Below are 23,912 nucleotides of genomic sequence, written 5' to 3'. Positions count from 1 at the left end.
CAGACCAATCATGACTCAACACTCATCTCATACCAATCATCACTCATCACTCATACCAGTCATCAATCATCGCTCATACCAATCATCAATCATCGCACATAGCATTCATCACTCAGCGTTCATAATAATCATCACTCAGCTCTCAGACCAATCATGACTCAACACTCATCTCATACCAATCATCACTCATCACTCATACCAGTCATCAATCATTGCTCAGACCAATCATCAATCATCGCTCATACTAATCATCACTCATCGCTCATACCAATCATCAATCATCGCTCAGACCAATCATCGCTCAGACCAATCATCAATCATCGCTCATACCAATCATCACTCAGCACTCATACCAATCATCACTCAGCGCTCATACGAATCATCACTCTTCGCTCATACCAATCATCAATCATCGCTCATACCAATCATCAATCATCGCACATAGCATTCATCACTCAGCGTTCATAATAATCATCACTCAGCTCTCAGACCAATCATGACTCAACACTCATCTCATACCAATCATCACTCATCACTCATACCAATCATCAATCATCTCTCATACCATTCATCACTCAGCCCTCATACCAATCATCAATCATCGCTCATACCAATCATCAATCATCGCACATAGCAATTATCACTCAGCGTTCGTAATAATCATCACTCAGCTCTCAGACCAATCATGACTCAACACTCATCTCATACCAATCATCACTCATCACTCATACCAGTCATCAATCATCGCTCAGACCAATCATCAATCATCGCTCATACTAATCATCACTCATCGCTCATACCAATCATCAATCATCGCTCAGACCAATCATCGCTCAGACCAATCATCAATCACCGCTCATACCAATCATCACTCAGCACTCATACCAATCATCACTCAGCGCTCATACCAATCATCACTCTTCGCTCATACCAATCATCAATCATCGCTCATACCAATCATCACTCATCGCTCAGACCAATCATCACTCATCGCTCATACCAATCATCACTCAGCGCTCATACCAATCATCAATCATCGCTCATACCAATCATCAATCATCAATCATCGCACATAGCATTCATCACTCAGCGTTCATACCAATCATCACTCAGCTCTCAGACCAATCATGATTCATCACTCATACCAATCATCACTCAACGCTCATACCAATCATCAATCATCGCTCAGACCAATCATCAATCATCGCTCATACCAATCATCACTCAGCGCTCATACCAATCATCACTCATCGCTTATACCATTCATCACTCAGCGCTCATACCAATCATCACTCAGCCCTCATACCAATCATCAATCATCGCTCATACCATTCATCACTCAGCGCTCATACCAATCATCATTCATCGCTCATACCAATCATCAATCATCGCACATAGCATTCATCACTCAGCGTTCATACCAATCATCACTCAGCTCTCAGACCAATCATGACTCATCACTCATACCAATCATCACTCATCACTCATACCAGTCATTAATCATCGTTCAGACCAATCATCAATCATCGCTCATACTAATCATCACTCATCGCTCATACCAATCATCACTCAGCACTCATACCAATCATCACTCAGCGCTCATACCAATCATCACTCATCGCTCAGACCAATCATCAATCATCGCTCAGACCAATCATCACTCATCGCTCAGACCAATCATCACTCATCGCTCAGACCAATCATCACTCATCGTTCAGACCAATCATCACTTATCGCTCAGACCAATCATCAATCATCGCTCATACTAATCATCACTCATCGCTCATACCAATCATCACTCAGCACTCATACCAATCATCACTCAGCGCTCATACCAATCATCACTCTTCGCTCATACCAATCATCAATCATCGCTCATACCAATCATCACTCATCGCTCAGACCAATCATCACTCATCGCTCATACCAATCATCACTCAGCGCTCATACCAATCATCAATCATCACTCATACCAATCATTACTCATCGCTCAGACCAATCATCACTCATCACTCATACCAATCATCACTCTTCGCTCATACCAATCATCACCCATCGCTCATACCAATCATCAATCATCGCTCAGACCAATCATCAATCATCGCTCATACCAATCATCACTCATCGCTCAGACCAATCATCAATCATCGCTCAGACCAATCATCACTCATCGCTCAGACCAATAATCACTCAGCACTCATACCAATCATCACTCAGCGCTCATACGAATCATCACTCTTCGCTCATACCAATCATCAATCATCGCTCATACCAATCATCAATCATCGCACATAGCATTCATCACTCAGCGTTCATAATAATCATCACTCAGCTCTCAGACCAATCATGACTCAACACTCATCTCATACCAATCATCACTCATCACTCATACCAATCATCAATCATCTCTCATACCATTCATCACTCAGCCCTCATACCAATCATCAATCATCGCTCATACCAATCATCAATCATCGCACATAGCATTCATCACTCAGCGTTCGTAATAATCATCACTCAGCTCTCAGACCAATCATGACTCAACACTCATCTCATACCAATCATCACTCATCACTCATACCAGTCATCAATCATCGCTCAGACCAATCATCAATCATCGCTCATACTAATCATCACTCATCGCTCATACCAATCATCAATCATCGCTCAGACCAATCATCGCTCAGACCAATCATCAATCACCGCTCATACCAATCATCACTCAGCACTCATACCAATCATCACTCAGCGCTCATACCAATCATCACTCTTCGCTCATACCAATCATCAATCATCGCTCATACCAATCATCACTCATCGCTCAGACCAATCATCACTCATCGCTCATACCAATCATCACTCAGCGCTCATACCAATCATCAATCATCGCTCATACCAATCATCAATCATCAATCATCGCACATAGCATTCATCACTCAGCGTTCATACCAATCATCACTCAGCTCTCAGACCAATCATGATTCATCACTCATACCAATCATCACTCAACGCTCATACCAATCATCAATCATCGCTCAGACCAATCATCAATCATCGCTCATACCAATCATCACTCAGCGCTCATACCAATCATCACTCATCGCTTATACCATTCATCACTCAGCGCTCATACCAATCATCACTCAGCCCTCATACCAATCATCAATCATCGCTCATACCATTCATCACTCAGCGCTCATACCAATCATCATTCATCGCTCATACCAATCATCAATCATCGCACATAGCATTCATCACTCAGCGTTCATACCAATCATCACTCAGCTCTCAGACCAATCATGACTCATCACTCATACCAATCATCACTCATCACTCATACCAGTCATTAATCATCGTTCAGACCAATCATCAATCATCGCTCATACTAATCATCACTCATCGCTCATACCAATCATCACTCAGCACTCATACCAATCATCACTCAGCGCTCATACCAATCATCACTCATCGCTCAGACCAATCATCAATCATCGCTCAGACCAATCATCACTCATCGCTCAGACCAATCATCACTCATCGCTCAGACCAATCATCACTCATCGTTCAGACCAATCATCACTTATCGCTCAGACCAATCATCAATCATCGCTCATACTAATCATCACTCATCGCTCATACCAATCATCACTCAGCACTCATACCAATCATCACTCAGCGCTCATACCAATCATCACTCTTCGCTCATACCAATCATCAATCATCGCTCATACCAATCATCACTCATCGCTCAGACCAATCATCACTCATCGCTCATACCAATCATCACTCAGCGCTCATACCAATCATCAATCATCACTCATACCAATCATTACTCATCGCTCAGACCAATCATCACTCATCACTCATACCAATCATCACTCTTCGCTCATACCAATCATCACCCATCGCTCATACCAATCATCAATCATCGCTCAGACCAATCATCAATCATCGCTCATACCAATCATCACTCATCGCTCAGACCAATCATCAATCATCGCTCAGACCAATCATCACTCATCGCTCAGACCAATAATCACTCATCGCTCAGACCAATCATCACTCATCGTTCAGACCAATCATCACTTATCGTTCAGACCAATCATCACTCATCGTTCAGACCAATCATCACTCAGCGCTCATACCAATCATCTCTCATCTCTCATCACTCATACCAATCATCAATCATGGCTCAGACAAATGACTCATCACTCATACCAACCATAACTCATCGCTCAGATCAATCCTCAATCATCGTTCAGACCAATTATCACTCATCGCTCATACCAATCATCACTCATCGCTCATACCAATCTTCACTCATCGCTCATACCAATCATCACTCATCGCCCATACCAATCCTCACTCATCGCTCATTCCAATAATGTATGTATGTATGTATGTATAGGCATTTATATAGCGCACTACTTACCCGGAGGGTCCCAAGGCGCTTCGACCGCTGCGAAACCCTTCCTGGCTTCCCTGAGAGATGGTCCCTTAATGGGTATCTCCAGGGTGAGACCAGGCATCCCCGGCGGTCTGGTGGGGCCGTTAGTGTGGATGAGGCAAGCTAATGCCCAGAGTTGCCGAGTGTGATCGCTGATCAGAGTGGGCACCGAGGCGAGAGAATTATCGAGTCCGCTGACCCTGGTCCAGAAACCTGCCGCGCCGGGAATCGAACCCTGGTCCCGGGCCGTCCTCTGCTCTCGGGTCTGCCGCCTCTAACCAGTGAGCCACACTACCTCACCTACCATCACTCATCGCTCATCCCTCATACCAATCATCACTCATACCAATCATCAATCATCGCTCAGACCAATCATCACTCAGCGCTCATACCAATCATCACTCATCGCTTATACCATTCATCACTCAGCGCTCATACCAATCATCACTCAGCCCTCATACCAATCATCAATCATCGCTCATACCATTCATCACTCAGCCCTCATTCCAATCATCAATCATCGCTCATACCATTCATCACTCAGCGCTCATACCAATCATCATTCATCGCTCATACCAATCATCAATCATCGCACATAGCATTCATCACTCAGCGTTCATACCAATCATCACTCAGCTCTCAGACCAATCATGACTCATCACTCATACCAATCATCACTCATCACTCATAACAGTCATTAATCATCGTTCAGACCAATCATCAATCATCGCTCATACTAATCATCACTCATCGCTCATACCAATCATCACTCAGCACTCATACCAATCATCACTCAGCGCTCATACCAATCATCACTCTTCGCTCATACCAATCATCAATCATCGCTCATACCAATCATCACTCATCGCTCAGACCAATCATCACTCATCGCTCATACCAATCATCACTCAGCGCTCATACCAATCATCAATCATCACTCATACCAATCATTACTCATCGCTCAGACCAATCATCACTCATCACTCATACCAATCATCACTCTTCGCTCATACCAATCATCACTCATCGCTCATACCAATCATCAATCATCGCTCAGACCAATCATCAATCATCGCTCATACCAATCATCACTCATCGCTCAGACCAATCATCAATCATCGCTCAGACCAATCATCACTCATCGCTCAGACCAATCATCACTCATCGCTCAGACCAATCATCACTCATCGTTCAGACCAATCATCACTTATCGCTCAGACCAATCATCAATCATCGCTCATACTAATCATCACTCATCGCTCATACCAATCATCACTCAGCACTCATACCAATCATCACTCAGCGCTCATACCAATCATCACTCTTCGCTCATACCAATCATCAATCATCGCTCATACCAATCATCACTCATCGCTCAGACCAATCATCAATCATCGCTCATACCAATCATCACTCAGCACTCATACCAATCATCACTCAGCGCTCATACCAATCATCACTCTTCGCTCATACCAATCATCAATCATCGCTCATACCAATCATCACTCATCGCTCAGACCAATCATCAATCATCGCTCATACCAATCATCACTCATCGCTCAGACCAATCATCAATCATCGCTCAGACCAATCATCACTCATCGCTCAGACCAATAATCACTCATCGCTCAGACCAATCATCACTCATCGTTCAGACCAATCATCACTTATCGTTCAGACCAATCATCACTCATCGTTCAGACCAATCATCACTCAGCGCTCATACCAATCATCTCTCATCTCTCATCACTCATACCAATCATCAATCATGGCTCAGACAAATGACTCATCACTCATACCAACCATAACTCATCGCTCAGATCAATCCTCAATCATCGTTCAGACCAATTATCACTCATCGCTCATACCAATCATCACTCATCGCTCATACCAATCATCACTCAGCGCTCATACCAATCATCAATCATCACTCATACCAATCATTACTCATCGCTCAGACCAATCATCACTCATCACTCATACCAATCATCACTCTTCGCTCATACCAATCATCACCCATCGCTCATACCAATCATCAATCATCGCTCAGACCAATCATCAATCATCGCTCATACCAATCATCACTCATCGCTCAGACCAATCATCAATCATCGCTCAGACCAATCATCACTCATCGCTCAGACCAATAATCACTCATCGCTCAGACCAATCATCACTCATCGTTCAGACCAATCATCACTTATCGTTCAGACCAATCATCACTCATCGTTCAGACCAATCATCACTCAGCGCTCATACCAATCATCTCTCATCTCTCATCACTCATACCAATCATCAATCATGGCTCAGACAAATGACTCATCACTCATACCAACCATAACTCATCGCTCAGATCAATCCTCAATCATCGTTCAGACCAATTATCACTCATCGCTCATACCAATCATCACTCATCGCTCATACCAATCTTCACTCATCGCTCATACCAATCATCACTCATCGCCCATACCAATCCTCACTCATCGCTCATTCCAATCATGTATGTATGTATGTATGTATAGGCATTTATATAGCGCACTACTTACCCGGAGGGTCCCAAGGCGCTTCGACCGCTGCGAAAACCTTCCTGGCTTCCCTGAGAGATGGTCCCTTAATGGGTATCTCCAGGGTGAGACCAGGCATCCCCGGCGGTCTGGTGGGGCTGTTAGTGAGGATGAGGCAAGCTAATGCCCAGAGTTGCCGAGTGTGATCGCTGATCAGAGTGGGCACCGAGGCGAGAGAATTATCGAGTCCGCTGACCCTGGTCCAGAAACCTGCCGCGCCGGGAATCGAACCCTGGTCCCGGGCCGTCCTCTGCTCTCGGGTCTGCCGCCTCTAACCAGTGAGCCACACTACCTCACCTACCATCACTCATCGCTCATCCCTCATACCAATCATCACTCATACCAATCATCAATCATCGCTCAGACCAATCATCACTCATCGTTCATACCAATCATCACTCATCGCTCAGACCAATCATCACTCAGCGCTCATACCAATCATCACGCAGAGCTCATACCAATCATCATTCATTGCTCATACCAGTCATCAATCATCGCTCATACCAATCATCACTCCGCTCTCATACCAATCATCACTCAGCTCTTATAACAATCATGACTTATCACTCTGATCAATCATTACTCATCGCTCAGACCAATCATCACTCATCGCTCAGACCAATCATCACTCATCATTCAGACCAATCATCACTTATCGTTCAGACCAATCATCACTTATCGTTCAGACCAATCATCACTCATCGTTCAGACCAATCATCACTCAGCGCTCAAACCATTCACTCATCGCTCATACCAACCATAACTCATCGCTCAGACCAATCATCGTTCAGACCAATCATCACTAATCGCTCAGACTAATCATCACTCATTGCTCAGACCAATCATCACTCATACCAATCATCACTCATCGTTCAGACCAATCATCACTCAGCGCTCATACAAATCATCAATCATCGCTCAGACCAATCACTCATCGCTCATACCAACCATAACTCATCGCTCAGGCCAATCATCGTTTAGACCAATCATCACTAATCGCTCAGACCAATCGTCACTCATTGCTCAGACCAATCATCACTCATCCCAATCATCACTCATCGTTCAGACCAATCATCACTCAGCGCTCATACAAATCATCAATCATCGCTCAGACCAATCACTCATCGCTCATACCAACCATAACTCATCGCTCAGACCAATCATCGTTTAGACCAATCATCACTTATCGCTCAAACCAATCATCATTCATCGCTCAGAACAATCATCACTCATCGCTCATACCAATCATCACTCATCGCTCACATACCTTCATATGTGCTTTCTCAAAATAACCAATACCATCAGGGATAGTTTACTCATGTGTCTCTTGTGTCGCTGCTCCGCTGTGAATCAGTGGCACCGCTATAATAAGACAGTATCTAAGAGGATACCAGCGCAGCCATTGACGTCTCAGCCTCAGCGCCCTCATCCACACTGACAAATAGCAGATGCAACTGAGAAATGCTGACCGAACCGCTTTACCAATTTACACAACGTATAGTTCCTTTGCTCTCACACCACTGACAGCATGCACCAGGCTCCCTGGCCAGAACGTCACAAGAACGAGCACAATCAGATGGTTTAATGTACTCAGGCGCTAATCAGAGTGAAAAAAAGAGTACATTTATGCCCAAGTGTAAGTTTATCCTGGTGAATTGAGCCCATAATATCTGCTCTTTCACCGGCAGTTGTGTAAACAGTGAAGTTTTCTTGAAATTCGACCACTGGCCAGATTGTGCATAAGTCCTATGTGTAACCAGTAGCTGGGTGAATAGCAATGCTTCTTTTTCGTCTGCGCGTTCGCCATCCAGATAGGATTCAATATCTGCCCCTTAGCCAGCGTTTATTATTGATAAGGAGCAGGTCCACAGTGCGGACTCTTGTGATAGCCAGCAGCCAGGTAAATTGTGAAGCTCTTTGCAGTTTCCACTGCCTCTGGCTAAGCCATGCATAACTTCTTATATTTAGCAGGCAGCTGGGTAAAAACTTACATGTATTTGCTGTTTGCACAGTGCTGGTAAATAATGAAGCTTGTTTGCTATTTGCAGAGCCACCAGTTTAAGTGTAAATAATCTCTGCTGTTCGTACAGTTGGCAGATGAATACCAGAGAGGAAATTAAATACATACCACTTATAGACAAGCATTGAAAATGCAACAGGTCTTGCCTTTGATTAAGTTAAAGCCATTTGCTTTGCTAATGGAACAGTATAGCAAAGCAAATGGCTTTAACTCAATGAAAGGCGAGACCTATTGCATTTTTAATGCTTGTTCTTTCTATGTTTTAGGTGAGGTTATTTTACTAAGACTTGGTTTTTCATTTCCTTGGGTGGTGACATGTAATGTAAGCCGCTTGATTACCGGTGTCAGGCGCAATCGCATTGGAAGGATAGCTGAGTGCGGTGCGTGATTATTTTTCTGGAGGTAGTTAGTTTATCCACGTGCCTCAGAAGTGCTGTCCTACAAGAGTAAACAAAACTAAAAGGAACCATGAACATGCAGAAATGAAGCCTGCACCGCAGAAAATCAAAACGCTTATGACTGACTACGTTTGCCAGTCAAAAGGTGACAGTATGTCAGAGCTCAGATGAACTATTCAGAGGGTTGTGGCTGCAGAGTGCAGATGTAATGAGGTCACCACACCCACCTGGGTCTCTCCTTGGTTATATGAGGCTATAACCACCAAGCATACTGGAATTATGCGGCAGTGAAGGGAAACTTATGTGGCACGGTTGAGTAAATTATGCAGCAAGAAAAGACAAATTATGCGGCGCATTTTGTGTCTTTATTACTTCATTATTTTATCATTTTTACACCTGTTAACACTGCGTGGCCATTGGTTGCTCATCATTATTACCAGTCTAACACCCAAATATATAGCAATAGGCAACATAAAGGTGACCAGTGAAGCTTTGCAAGGATCCTTCCACTGCGTAGTAGCTCATACTGCTATGTTTATAGGAACTTTTGAACCATTTGAGCTGAAACTTTTTTTGTTAAAATTTGCAGGGGGTGGAATATAAGGCAAATGCAGCAAATCTATAACTGTGGAAAACACAGTGGTTGAACAATTGTATAATTCCAGTGGTGGGAACCAATCAAAAAGATGGGCGGGACTTCAACTACGCCTTCGAGAACGTTGAATTTGTATTGATGCCAAGAAGGTGAGACCTAAAATGTGCAGAAAAGACTTATAGAGCGAACGCCATCAAGCATTGGAACCTCCACTAGAGGGCACGAAAGGCACCTTTTCAGGAGGTCGAAGGTCTGAATGGATAGCTCTGGACCCTCGCAGTAGAGTAAGTGCACCTCAAACGTGACAGGAGTCGCAATCCACAGCCTGATGGCCGCACCTTTCCAGACTGGGCCTTATGGAGAGTTAATCAACACTTCTATTGAGTCTGCGCAGGGTGGGCGTCTCGAGATGCTCAGCGCAGCCCGGCCCCACCCCCAGCGCAGCCTCACCGCCGGGGGGCCAGAGCGCCTTTGAAAAGTGCCTGGTTTGGGGAATATTTTGTGACATTGTACAGAAGGGGCTGCAGTGATGCTACTGTGTAGTGGCTTTTAATGCAACGCTGGTAGGAAGAATCTGGCAGCAGCTGGCACTGTGCCCAGCTGCCCGGTCACCTTCTATTTCCGGTCACCTCCTGACAGGGACTTTTATTAGAAAGGACTTTCTTTTTGGGAGCTCATGGTAATCGTAATCCGCAGATAAAAGCGGTGTCAGTAGATGGAGCCTGATGGTGTTGGTCAGTGTGGGCGGCTTTGCACCTGCATCAATGTAGCGCCTCAACCTTCCTTGCAGAGGCCGCGGCGCCTTCGATGCTCTGCAGAGACCGGAGCTTGAACTGGAGTTTACATCCATTCTGTGTAAGGCCATGTGCATTGCACATCAGGCCTTCTGGGACACGGGCCCCAGGATTACCTGGGATCTTATTACCCACTACCTCCCCAGCAGAAACCTCCGCTCCAGCCAGAATTTCTTGGCCACGATACCAAGAATAAAAAGATCCAGATCCGGCGGCAGGACGTTCGCCTACAACACATCCATGGCATGGAACAACCTCCCCCTGCACCTGAGAGCCAATTGCAATCTGCCCACATTCCGGAAACAGTTAAAAACTTTTCTTTTTAATCTGCCCCATTAATCCCAGTTAACCCCCTCCGCAGGTCCCTGGTTATTCTAGCGCTTGGACGCCTTCGGCCAGCAATTTGCGCTCTATAAATCCACATCCATTCCATTCCATTCCATCCACGCCTGATTTTATCAAAGGGTTGTTTTCTATGTCCCTCAATAAATAAACAAATCCCTCGACCCCTCACAGTCCGGCTTCCGAGCCAAACACAGCACCGAAACCGCCCTCATCGCAGCAACAGACGACATTCGAACTCTACTGGACAACAGAGAAACAGCTGCCCTCATCCTACTTGACCTCTCCGCAGCCTTCGACACAGTCTGTCATAGCACCCTCATACAACGCCGCAGCAACGTCGGAATACAAGGAAAAGCATTCGACTGGATCATCTCGTTCCTCGCCGGAAGAACCCAGAGAGTCCACCTCCCCCCTTTTAGATAAGAGGCCACCGAAGTCATCTGCGGCGTACCACAAGGATCATCACTCAGTCCCACCCTCTTCAACATATACATGAATCCCCTTGCATCCATCGAACGCCAACACAACCTCAACATCATCTCCTACGCAGACGACACCCAGCTGATCCTCTCCCTCACCAAAGACCCAACCACCGCCAAAACCAACTTACACGAAGGAATGAAAGAAGTAGCCGAGTGGATGAAGAACAACCGTTTAAAACTGAACTCGGACAAAACGGAAGTCCTCATCTTAGGTTCATCCCCCGCTGCCTGGGACGACTCATGGTGGCCACAGGCCCTGGGAACCGCACCCATACCTACGGACGACGCACGTAACCTGGGCTTCATCCTGGACTCCTCCCTCTCGATGACCAGACAAGTCAATGCCGTCTCATCATCATGCTTCAACATCCTACGCATGCTCAAAAAAATCTTCCGCTGGTCACCCGCGCACTGGTCACAAGCCGACTGGATTACGGAAACACCCTTTACGCCGGAACCACAGCCAAACTACAGAAAAAACTCCAAAGCATCCAAAACGCCTCAGCCAGACTCATACTGGACATCCCCCGTCAAGCTCACATTTCCGGTCACCTGAAAGACCTCCCCGTCAACAAGAGAATAATGTTCCGTCTCCTCACCCACACACACAAAGCCCTTTACGACCTAGGACCCGAATGCCTCAACATGCGACTGTCCTTCTACACCCCCACCCACCAACTACGATCATCCAATCAAGCCCTCGCCGCAATTCCACGCATCCATTGATCCACCATGGGGGGAAGATCCTTCTCCTACTTAGCGGCCAAAACCTGGAATTCTCTCCCCACCCACCTCCGCATTGCACAGAACCACCTCTCCTTCAGAAAGCAACTAAAAACTTGGATATTCGATAAGTAAAGTACCCCCCCCCACCCCCAAGCGCCTTGAGACCCTCTGGGTGAGTAGTGCGCTATACAATTTTTTGAACTTGAACTTGAACTTGAGCCGGGTTTGTATCGAAAGGAGCTGGATAGAGAATCTCTCAACACATTAAAGTGATATTTTCTGAAAATGCTTCCTGCGAAGTCTCCGATGATGAGCAGAGGGTGAGCTCCCATTGAAGGCTCCTGTAGATCTACAGGGGGTGGGGGGGCTCTGTCCGAGTCTCCCTCCCTGCAGTGGTGTCAGCAGCACCAGGGGCGTAGGAGACACTACAATTCTGGGGGGGACATGGACAACCTTGTGGACTTTCCGTTGACCCCATACAAATCACCGCCTGTTAAACAAATACAGTTGCATAGATTTGAAGTGAAATATTGAGAAAAGCAGGCATGTAGTCACAGTTTGCATGTTTGCTTTATTGTTATTTACATTCACATAGTAATCAGACCACATGTTAAAAAAACATGGTCTTGCATCTTCATGCACCAAGCAAGCAAAGGTCGCTGACTTCGGGTGGGGCGTTGTGTTTGTAAGTGCATTATGATTTGAAAAGTACCTGCTGCTGCATTCCTGGTCTCCAGCAATTTTCAGGCAACAGTAAAAATGTGAAGATAACTTTGGTGATTAATGTTTTTTATTGAGAGAGATCAGAGGTCTGACTACTGGAAGTTTTGACTCTTGGTAAGGTAGCCACACTGGGTTAAGATGGCTGCTGCATAGAATGTTTAGCACGCAGATCACAAAATGCATACCATGTAAATTGGTCAGTGAGTTACTGCTTTTGTCTGAGAGATTATTTTGGTATTTGCAGTTTATAAGTTAAAATCCTAACATTGAACAGTGCGCTATTAACCGTCATCAAAGAGCTGCATGAAAACTGCAAGGTATAGATTAGAATGTTATGATTTTTCCCCAGTGTTTCCTTATCCTAAAGTTGGAAAATGGGTTCATTAGGATAGAAATCAATTCTGATTATTAAAGAAAACCCCCAACCATGGTGTTATGTTTTAAATTCTGAGTTTGTGCTTCTTTAGTGTTGCAAAGCCCTCCTGTGCCCTCCCCAACGTTTTGCTAACTGGTACTGGTGGTACCTGACTCAGACTGACCACGGCCTCTGCCTGAACAGGCACAGGGCCAATGCTATTCTGAAAGAGACACTTAAAGATACTGTGAAACACCTACATACACTAGGTTGCACTATGGATTAGGGAGACAGGGAGGGAGACAGAGACAGGGACAGACAGAGACAGATAGAGGCAGGGACAGGAACAGACAGATAGCTGCAGAGTGACAGGGAGATGGAGAGGTAGACGGAGGCAGACAGAGGGAGATGGGGGGATGGAAAAGGAGGGAAAGGGAGACAGAGGGTGACAGAGGGAGGGGGGTAGAGAGGGAGACAGAAAGGGAGGGGGAGGGAGACAGAGGGAGAGAGAGAGGCAGACAGAGAGAGGGAGATGGAGGGAGTCAGGGGGAGACAGAGGGTGAAGGACCAGGTTTTAGAACCTAGCGGCGCCAGGGAAAACGCCAGATGCCTTCGAGTTCCCCTGCCTCGGCAAACAGAGACACGTGATGCTTCTTGATGACGTCAAAGACCAAAGTGTATTGGCTGCAACCAGGAACAGAGGTCTACGAAGCACAACACGGGTGGTTCGCTAGAGACTGCACAAATTCAATGAGCGGAGCATGGTATTTTATGCCAAAAATCACATTCCAAAGGTGGCATTGGTTACATACAAACTAACCAATCACTGAGAGTGACATTTGAAACATATCGCATGACGACAATCCCACTTTCCGTTGTCCAGCCCACCAGAAATGACCAAGCAAATTCCAATATCCTGTTTGGTCAGGCCAGACAAACCCATCATAAAACCTCAACCCAAATCAGTAATCATGTTGTAAAGGAAGGAGCAGAAACAGATTGGAAGCAAGATAGAAAGGTGGGTGCAGTGAACTGTAAGCTCCGGCACGTCCTGCTCTTTGATCTTTATCTGACCAGCTGCTTAACAAGGAACTGGCTCAGCGAGGTCAGCCTCGAGCAAGGAGTCAGTTCGGCCAGGTCATTCAGAAGTCAGCTAAGGTGTACGTGTCTCAAAGACTCATTCGGCCGTAGTCATCGGCCTATGTGAGGGCAACCACACAAAATGGCTGCCGCACACAAAATGGAACCCGAAGGTTCAAATGAAATCCCTAAATACATAGTGTTCTCATAGATCGATTAATGCGAAAACACTCGTACATACCGCACTCGTGATTTGCGGTCCGCTGATACCAAAATCGTCTATTTCCGACGACCTTTATTGAACGGGTTCGGAACCACCAAACCAGACCCTCAAACTACAGAACTACAAGGGAGGGAGACAGAGGGAGGGAGACAGAGGGAGGGACATAGAGGGAGGGAGACAGAGGGAGGGAGACAGAGGAAGGGAGGAAGCTAGAGGGAGGGAGCTAGAGGGAGGGAGCTAGAGGGAGGGAGATAGAGGGTGACAGACAGAGGGTGACAGACAGAGGGAGGGAGACAGACAGAAGGGCAATAGAGGGAGGGAGGGCGATAGAGGGAGGGAGGAAGGTAAAGGGAGGGAGGCAGATAGAGGGAGGGAGGAAGATAGAAGGAGGGAGGATTATAGAGGAAGGGAGGAAGATAGAGGGAGGAAGATAGAGGGAGGGAGATAGAGGGAGAGAGACAGAGGGTGACAGACAGAGGAAGGGAGACAGACAGAAGGAGGGAGACAGACAGAGGGAGAGAGACAGACAGTGGGAGGGAGACAGACAGACAGACGGTGGGAGGAAGGGAGACAGACAGACGGAGGGAGGGAGACAGACAGACAGAGGGAGGGAGAAACACAGACAGACAGAGGGAGGGAGACAGACAGACAGACAGAGGGAGGGAGACAGACAGAGAGAGGGAGAGGGAGGGAGAGAGGAGACAGAGGGAGGGAGGAGACAGAGGGAGTGAAGGAGACAGAGGGAGAGAGACAGAGGGAGAGAGACACAGGGAGGGAGACACAGGGTGACAGAGGGTGACAGACAGAGGGTGACAGGCAGGCAGAGGGTGACAGGCATGCAGACAGAGGGAGGGATACAGACAGACAGAGGGAGGGACACAGACAGAGGGAGGGATGGAGACAGACAGAGGGAGGGAGACAGACAGTGGGACACAGATAGAGGGAAACAGATGGAGGGAGACGGAGAGAGGGAAGGAAAGAGAAGGAGGGAGATGGAGAGAGAGAAGGAAAGAGAGGGAGGGAGACGGAGAGAGAACGAGGGGAGAGTCAGAGAGGCAGAGGGAGACAGAGTGAGACAGAGAGAGAGGGAAGGAGGGAGCGAGAGAGAGATAGAGGGAGGGGGACAGAGAGAGGGAAGGAGACAAAGAGAAGGAAGGAGACAAAGAGAGGGAGGGAGACAAAGAGAGGGAGGGAGAGAGAGAGAGAGAGAGAGAGAGAGAGAGAGAGAGAGAAAGAAAGAGAGATGTGTGTGTATGCTGGTCTGTTGGTTCAGTGGATGAAGGCGTCCGCTGCAGGGGCCTGAGTTCAACTTCATGGTCACAGTTTTTTTCCATCTAACCCCTCCCCCACTGACCCTGCCTCCACCGGTGCGGCCCTCGGCCACAAACCACACTGTAAATTCGGCCCCGAGAGAAAGTTTGTGAGTACCCATGATCTAGGGTGTGCTTCTTTGTATGCCTGCTCGCTAGACTGGAGGTGAATTGCAGTATGGATTGTGGTGGACAGGCCTTCAAGGTTAACTCACACTTGCCACCGTTAGGGTCCACCTGCGGGTGCTAAGACACCAGGGCTTCTAAGGTCTATCGGTCCTTCTAAGGTGTAGCATCGGAATGAACTCGGTCAGGAGTGCGGTCTGGTGGACTGGTCATGAAGGCTGAAAATGGTGCGCCAGTTCCAAATTCAGCAGCTCTGGCCAGAGTGCAACATCCTCTCCCACACTGAAGACCATAGTGCCCCACTGAGAGAAACTTGCACTGCCTTCAGCTACAACTCAATTGTGCTGCAACTAAATTCAAATTATGCACTAGACAACAGTAAAATGCTGCCTGAAAAAAAATGAAGAACACCTTGAAAAAAGCAAACACTCATAAGGAATGCAAGAATAAGCAAATCATGTGAAATGTATTCAGGAACAACATGGTTACCTTAACAGTTTTAAACTCATTATTAAGAAATGTATGGGATTTTTCCTGAAAAATTCAGGACATGGCTACAGGACCAGGAAGGAACCCGTTTTAATGTCCATTGCTTATATCCTTTCAAAATGTAAGCAGTTTGGTTTAAAAAAAAATCACATCCCGGAACACAGAGCCGCAGTACACATTTTATAAGCTAAAATAATTAAAACAGTTGAAAACGATTGTATTAAACATTTCCACTTCACCCATCAACCAGGTATTGCAGTCCCTTTATGAATGGTGCACTTCCCCACTCTGGGAAAACAATCTTGTTCAAAGAAAGAAGAAAAAAAGAAAGCGCTTTCACTGGAAAACTCTGTAAAGTGGTTATAATATGTGTGGATGTAAATAATAATCTGGCCTGTCTGCTGACCACTCTGTATTGCTTAATTTAGGTATTTCATTTTTTTTCTCTCCGTCCCGAGGTTTTTCTTTGGATTATAAAACGGTCAGTAAATGAGGAAATATCCAGCCAAAGTGTCAGCCTATTTTGGATCCATTTAACAGAGAAACAAATAAAGAAAGGGTGATGCAAGACAGAGAACATAAGGGCTCTTGAAGTCAGAACCTAAGCAGGAGCGAGACAGAGACAGAAATGGGTATGAAGGAAAAGACTGCATCATTCTGGGACACTAATAAGCGCCCCAAACCATGGCACAGTGGCTGCTGCTTATGCAATTCTCGTTATACATAGTCATCCATATTTATCCGTTTTCATCACTTTTACTCCATAGTTTAACTTTTTCATCCATCTTTACTCCGTATGCAAGGAAATGCCATTTCCTGTGTTTCTCATATTCAAGCTGGGCCTTCCGAACCTCTTCATGCAAGAATACGTACAAAAGCCAAGTTCATCTAAAAAGCAGTTTATTCAAAACCCAATGCATTTCGGGGCTCCAAGGCCCCTTCGTCAGGGGTAACTGTAAAGTTAATTAAACAAGCATTGATTAGCAATCCGCCTCTTTGTATACTGAATAACATTATTATTAGATGCAATTCATATGAAACCTACATGTGATTTAATGATGTTGTGTGAATTAAAAAACGTGCTAATATCTCCCTCTTAGTGTAATCACTACTATAAAGTACATGCTTTTTTAATTTTTTAAAACTTTCCTTAGTAATCACCAGATCGCCTACACATTTTTGTGCTCTCGTGTCTATGAAATTCACCCCTCCCTTTATCCCCGTCATCAACAACCCGCTACGAGAAGCTCCCTCTCCTAACAATTCGCATTTCTATGCCTTTCTCTCCTAACCGCTATCGGAAACATGCTGTTCATTCTCTCTCTTAACACACCCACACATACCCCAATCATACTAGTTCACTACTAAATCCCCCGTTCATCTTACACTCTTCAGCTCAAGCCGTCCGTATCTAAATCCCAATTCATCAGAACGTAATTACAAAATGTTTACAAATCCCTGCTTTCATAACACTTTCTCCCGCATCTCAACTTTCAAAACCGCCACACGTACCTGTTTAAAAAATATCTGTCTTCCTCACTGCGTGACAAAAGAGAGTATTCTCGGCATTCGAAACGCCCAACCTTTAAACCTTTAAACCTTTAAGGAAAAGAGACAGCATAACAAAGGGCAGAGGGCGGGTGGCCTCTTTGACTCCAGGCAGATCAAGTACAGGGCCATTAGGTAGCGCTTTCACGCGATAATGGACCTGCCACAGACAGGAGAGAGAGGGGAAATTCTTTTGTCCCCTCGTCCCCCCCACCCTTGTCCCCCGTGTCCCCCCCACTCCAAAATCTGGGGGGGGATACATCCCCTGCATCCCCCACACTTCCTACGCCCAGGAGCAGCGCCCCCCGGCCCCCCTGCTCTCCGCGTGGCCCCCCTCCTCTGTGACCTCAGACAGACCCGAGCCCCTCCACCCCCTGCAGACGCTGCTTCATTTCTGCCCCCCCCCCCCGCGGGCATCGTAGGAATCACATGACCCCGAGTGACGCACTCAGGCGCGGGGGAGGAAGTGACACGGACGCGACCCCAAGGCTCGGACCCGGGTCTGCAGCACCAGCGTCGGAAGCTCTGGCCCACGCGCCACACCCGCTCGCTGACTCAAGGCTGCGACCAGCGTCCACGAGCACGGGGAGGGAGGCAGCTCTGCCTCCCAGGACACTCCGTCACATCCTGAGCCTCCTTAGACCCGCGGAGACCCCGACCGAGAGAGGACAAGACCCCGTCAAACAACACCATGAACACCCTCCCCAACTGTGGAACCACACTCACTAAACAACCCCTCAGACACCGAAAGCACCGCCGACACCGTCACACTACTGCGCTCAAGGCTCTATACTTGCACCCACATTGTTCAATCTCTATTTAGAACCACTGGGAGATCTCCTAAGTAAATCCGGGATCCACTATCATCTCTATGCAGACGACACTCAAATCTACCTCAAGGTCGCCTCCACTCACGATCTCTCCGTCCTAAGCTCTACTCTGGACTCCATTCAAAACTGGATGTCAACTCATCAACTGATTCTGAATCCCTCCAAAACTGAATTCCTCCTCTTATCCTCCTCACTCTCTCCTCCCCCGGTGCAATCATGGATGGATCAGATGAATCTACTTAACAATAAACCCATCATTGTTGACAGCGCAAAATCCCTTGGTGTCATACTTGACAAAAAACTCAATATAATCTCCCACATCAATTCCATTGCAATGTCTGCACGATACCAACTGCGCCTTCTTTGGGGAATCCGTCGCTTCTTCCCGGAGCAGGACCTTATAACCCTGGTGCAATCGCGGGTCCTCTCCAGACTGGACTACTGCAATTCTCTTCTTACTGGCCTCCCCAAATCCCACTTGTCCCCCCTTAAATCTGTTCTCCATTCAAAAGCTCGTTTCATTTATGGGGCCAAAAGAAGCGACCACATCACACCAATGTTATCCACCCTCCGCTGGTTTCCCATCGAGGCTAGAGCTATCTACAAGACTGCTTGTATCACCCTCAAAGCCTTGCACTCCTCCTCTTCTCGCTACCTAGCGAATAAACTGAAACTCTTTGGAGGCTCTAGACCATGGGTACTCACAAACTTTCTCTCGGGGGCCAAATTTACATTGTGGTTTGTGTCTGAGGGCCGCACCGGTGGGGGAGGGGGCAGTGGGCAGGGCTAGAGCAACAAAAAAACTGTGACCGTGAGGTTGAACACAGGTCCCTGCAGCGGACGCCTTCGTCCACTGAGCCACCAGACCCCGCACACACACATCTCCCTCCCTCTCTCTCTCTCCCTCTCTCTGTCTCCCTCCCTCTATCTCTCTCTCTCTCTCTCTCTCTCCCTCCCTGTCTCCCTCTGTCTCACTCACTCTGACTGTCTCACTCCCTCTTACTCCCTCCCTCTCTCTCCCTATCTCTCCCTCACTCTGACTGTCTCACTCCCTCTCCCTATCTCCTTCGCTCTCCTTCCCTCTCCCTCCCTCTCCTACCTCCCTCTCCCTTCCCTCTCCTTTCATCTCCTTTCCTCCGTCACCCTCACTCCCCTTCCCCCTCACTCCCCTTCCCCCTCATCCCCCTCTCCCTTCCTCACTCCCCTTCCCTCACTCCCTCCCTCCCCTTCCCTCATTCCCTCCATCCTTCACTCCCCTTCCCTCACCCCCTTCCCTCATTCCCTGCCTCCCCTTCCCTCACTCCCCTTCCCTCACTCCCCTTCCCTCACTCCCGGCCTCCCCTTCCCTCACTCCCACCCTCACTCACTTCCTGCCTCCCCTTCCCTCACTCCCCTTCCCTCACTCCCTGCCTCCCCTTCCCTCACTCCCTGCCTCTCTTCCCTCACTCCCCTTCCCTCACTCCGTTTCCCTCACTCCCTTTCCCTCACTCACCTTCCCTCACTCACCTTCCCTCACTCCCTTTCCCTCACTCCCTTTCCCTCACTCCCTTTCCCTCACTCCCTTTCCCTCACTCACCTTCCCTCACTCACCTTCCCTCACTCCCTTTCCCTCACTCCCTTTCCCTCACTCCCTTTCCCTCACTCCCTTTCCCTCACTCCCTTTCCCTATGCCTTCACTCTCCCACGAAATGTCTCTTGCTGTCGAGAATCCCTCCCCATCCAGGACATAGTTCTTTCTCGCTGTTGCCCTTCCTGTGAGGGTCTTCGGAAGATGAAACCGCCCCTCCAAGGAAAAGTTTCTCCCCTGAGCTTTTCTAGGGAGGGGTTCAGCAGCCCCCTCTCCCCCCACTTGTATTCACCATTAATGTTGTGACGAGAACCCCGCTCCCTCCGGTCTCTCCGGCTCACCTCGGGTGGCTGTCTTCACCTCAGAGCCCTCCCCCTCTTGATATGTTCTCTGCGCAGTTCCATCATGTGAGGGTCTCGGGCTCCTCCAGTGAAAGAGCTCTCTATCATTCAAGTGCCTCACATGATTTTGGGCCTCCGAGGAGACTGCTGCTGCTTTTTCATGTTTATTTAAATCTAGATATATGTCTTCCTTAGCTGCTCCCGACACCTTTCAAACACCTCACTTCACTTCACGAGCTATTTATAATTCCTGCTTCTGTGTGACAGTTTTGTGGCCACGCTTCCAGGACGTTGCACAAACACAGACATCACTATTACTTAATAGGCTGCTTCCTCCATTCTAACCCTGCCTTCTGGACACAATCAGTAATTAAAATGCATAGAAGTGGAGCCCCGAGTTAGAAAAAAAACCAATAGTTAAATACTGGAGGAAAGCACTCTGTCACTCTCTGTCTCCCTCCCACCTGTCTGCCTCTCTCACCCCCTTCCCTCTCCCCCCCTCTCCCTCCCTCTGCCTCCTCACCTGGCATGCGTGTGCGTCAGTGGGGCTGAGACAGCTTCCCACCGCACCCGAGTACTTAACAGGTCTTTAAAAGACCACTTACTTGTTAATGAGGCTTTGTTGTTCTTTAGCCCCTTCTTAGAGCCCCTGCAGCTCCACTCTGACCTTCGCTGGAATCGCCCGGCCCCATAGAGCGCTGCTGCAACCGGCAGTGTTTGCAGACACAGGACACTCTTACATTTTTCTTAATAACACTGGTAGGATGTCTCCAAGGTCCGCGGGCCGCCAGGGAAGGCTTGCCGGGCCGCCACTGGCCCGCGGGCCGTACTATGAGTACCCCTGCTCTAGACCATCACGTAATGTGGAAAATCTACTGCTTGAACCTCCCACTTTCAAGAAGGAAAGAACGATGGCTCAATCCTTTTCAGGCAACGCAGTGAGAATCTGGAATTCACTTCCACCTCAGCTCCGGACCACCACCTGCTCCCAGGCCTTCAAAAGGTACCTCAAAGTTCTCCTCCTTCAAAGACACCTCCAAAAGTAATTCACGTCCTCTCTATTATCTGAAGGAAGACCTCCCATTACTGAAAATTCTATTCTCCATGACTATGGAAGTGCCTTCCCAGTGTGTTCTTGTGGTTGGAGGGTTTGCCATTTATTGCAGCATTATCCTTATACTTGTGTTTGTACTCTTTTGTAATGTGCACACACCACTTTTCCCCTGTAACACACGGTTTGCTACCTCTCACATTTTGTTTGCCTTTGATACTTGCACAAGTGCCACCATTGCCTACGTAGCGATTGTTTCTGTGCCTGAGTGTCTAGCATATATTGCATTATTATACCTCTAATTGTACTTTGTTTTCTCTTGTAACCTGCACACTTGTCACTTTGTCCTCATGTGCACTTTTTGCTACCTCATGTATTTTGTTTGTTCACAATTGTCACTTTACCTTATGTAACTTAACGTCTGCTTTTGTAATCTGTTCACGTGTAATTTTCTCCTCATGTATCAGTTCTGTTCCTATTGTGAAGCGCTCTGACGCCTTCGGGTAAAGTCAGCGCTATATAAAAATGCATAAATAAAATAAAATAAAATAACACCTTACAGGCGCCAATGCTTGTTTCCCTGCTGGAGCCTGGAGGCAGCGGTTCCGTCAGCGGCCACCAGAGGGCGTTCCTCGCCTGCTGATGAACTCCACTGAGCATATATTGGATGAGAGGGAGAAGGGTTTCCTCTTCCGGGTCAGCAACGGTAGAGACAGCACCAGCAGCGGCGGTGACATCACTTCCGGCCTCTCCTGATGTGTCCAGCCTGCTGCAGAGGAGGAAGGACCTTCATCTTCAGACCCTCACAAACCCCCCCCTCAGACCCCAGATCTGCACCCCCCCCCCATATCAGCCTCCCAGGGGGAGGAGAGAGCCTGGACATGTCTGCACAGGTCTCTGCTCAGGTAGGAGATTGTCAGCACCTTCTGCTGTGTTTGTAGAAATAGTCCTGGAGGGAATCTCTGCAGGAGCCGGGCTGAACCGGGCTCTTCTATTCAGGCCATGGGGCTGAGTGGCCTCTTCTATCCGGGGCCCCTGGAGCTGAGCTGGGCACTTCTATCCGGGGTCCCTGGGGCTGAGCTGGGCTCTTCTATCTGGGGCCCCTGGGGGCTTTCCTTCCGGCCCTGGGGGTGTTTGTGGGCATCATGTTTGTTAAAGAGGAGATCTGTGCACTGCATCTTACTGCACTGTGATGACTCTGTGCACACTGAATTGCTGTCTATTGTACTATGATAAATCTGCATTGCACTGCATCTTACTATACTGTGAGGGGTCTACATCTCCAATCCACTCAACGACACTGTGATCCTTCGCTCCACATTACAAGACTTTTCTCCAACAAATCTTCTCTATGGCACTCTACTCCCCCACTTCAACCTACGACATTGTGATCCTTCACTCCACACTGCAACACTTTACTCCAACAAATCCTCTCCACTGTACTCTACTCCCCCACTCCACTCTACGACACTGTGATCCTTCATTCCATTCTACAACACGGTACTCCAACAAATCCTCTCTACGGCACTCTACTCCCCCACTCCACTCTATAACACTGATCCTTCGCTCCACACCACGACACTGTACTCCACCAAATCCTCTCTACTGCACTCTACTTCCCCACTCCACTCTATGACACTGTGATCCTTCATTCCATTCTACAACACTGTACTCCAACAAATCCTCTGTACAGCACTCTATTCCTTCACTCTACGACACTGTGATCCTGCGCTCTACTCTACGACACTGTACTCCAACAAATCCTCTCTACGGCACTCTACTCCCCCAACTCCACTCTATAACACTGATCCTTTGCTCCACACCACGACACTGTCGTCCAACAAATCCTCTCTACGGCACTCTACTCCCCCACTCCACTCTATAACACTGATCCTTCA

The sequence above is a fragment of the Lissotriton helveticus genome, assembly GCF_964261635.1.
Source record: "Lissotriton helveticus chromosome 1_1 unlocalized genomic scaffold, aLisHel1.1 SUPER_1_unloc_25, whole genome shotgun sequence".
Taxonomy (NCBI): Eukaryota; Metazoa; Chordata; class Amphibia; order Caudata; family Salamandridae; genus Lissotriton; species Lissotriton helveticus.
This window is presented reverse-complemented; position numbering follows the sequence as displayed.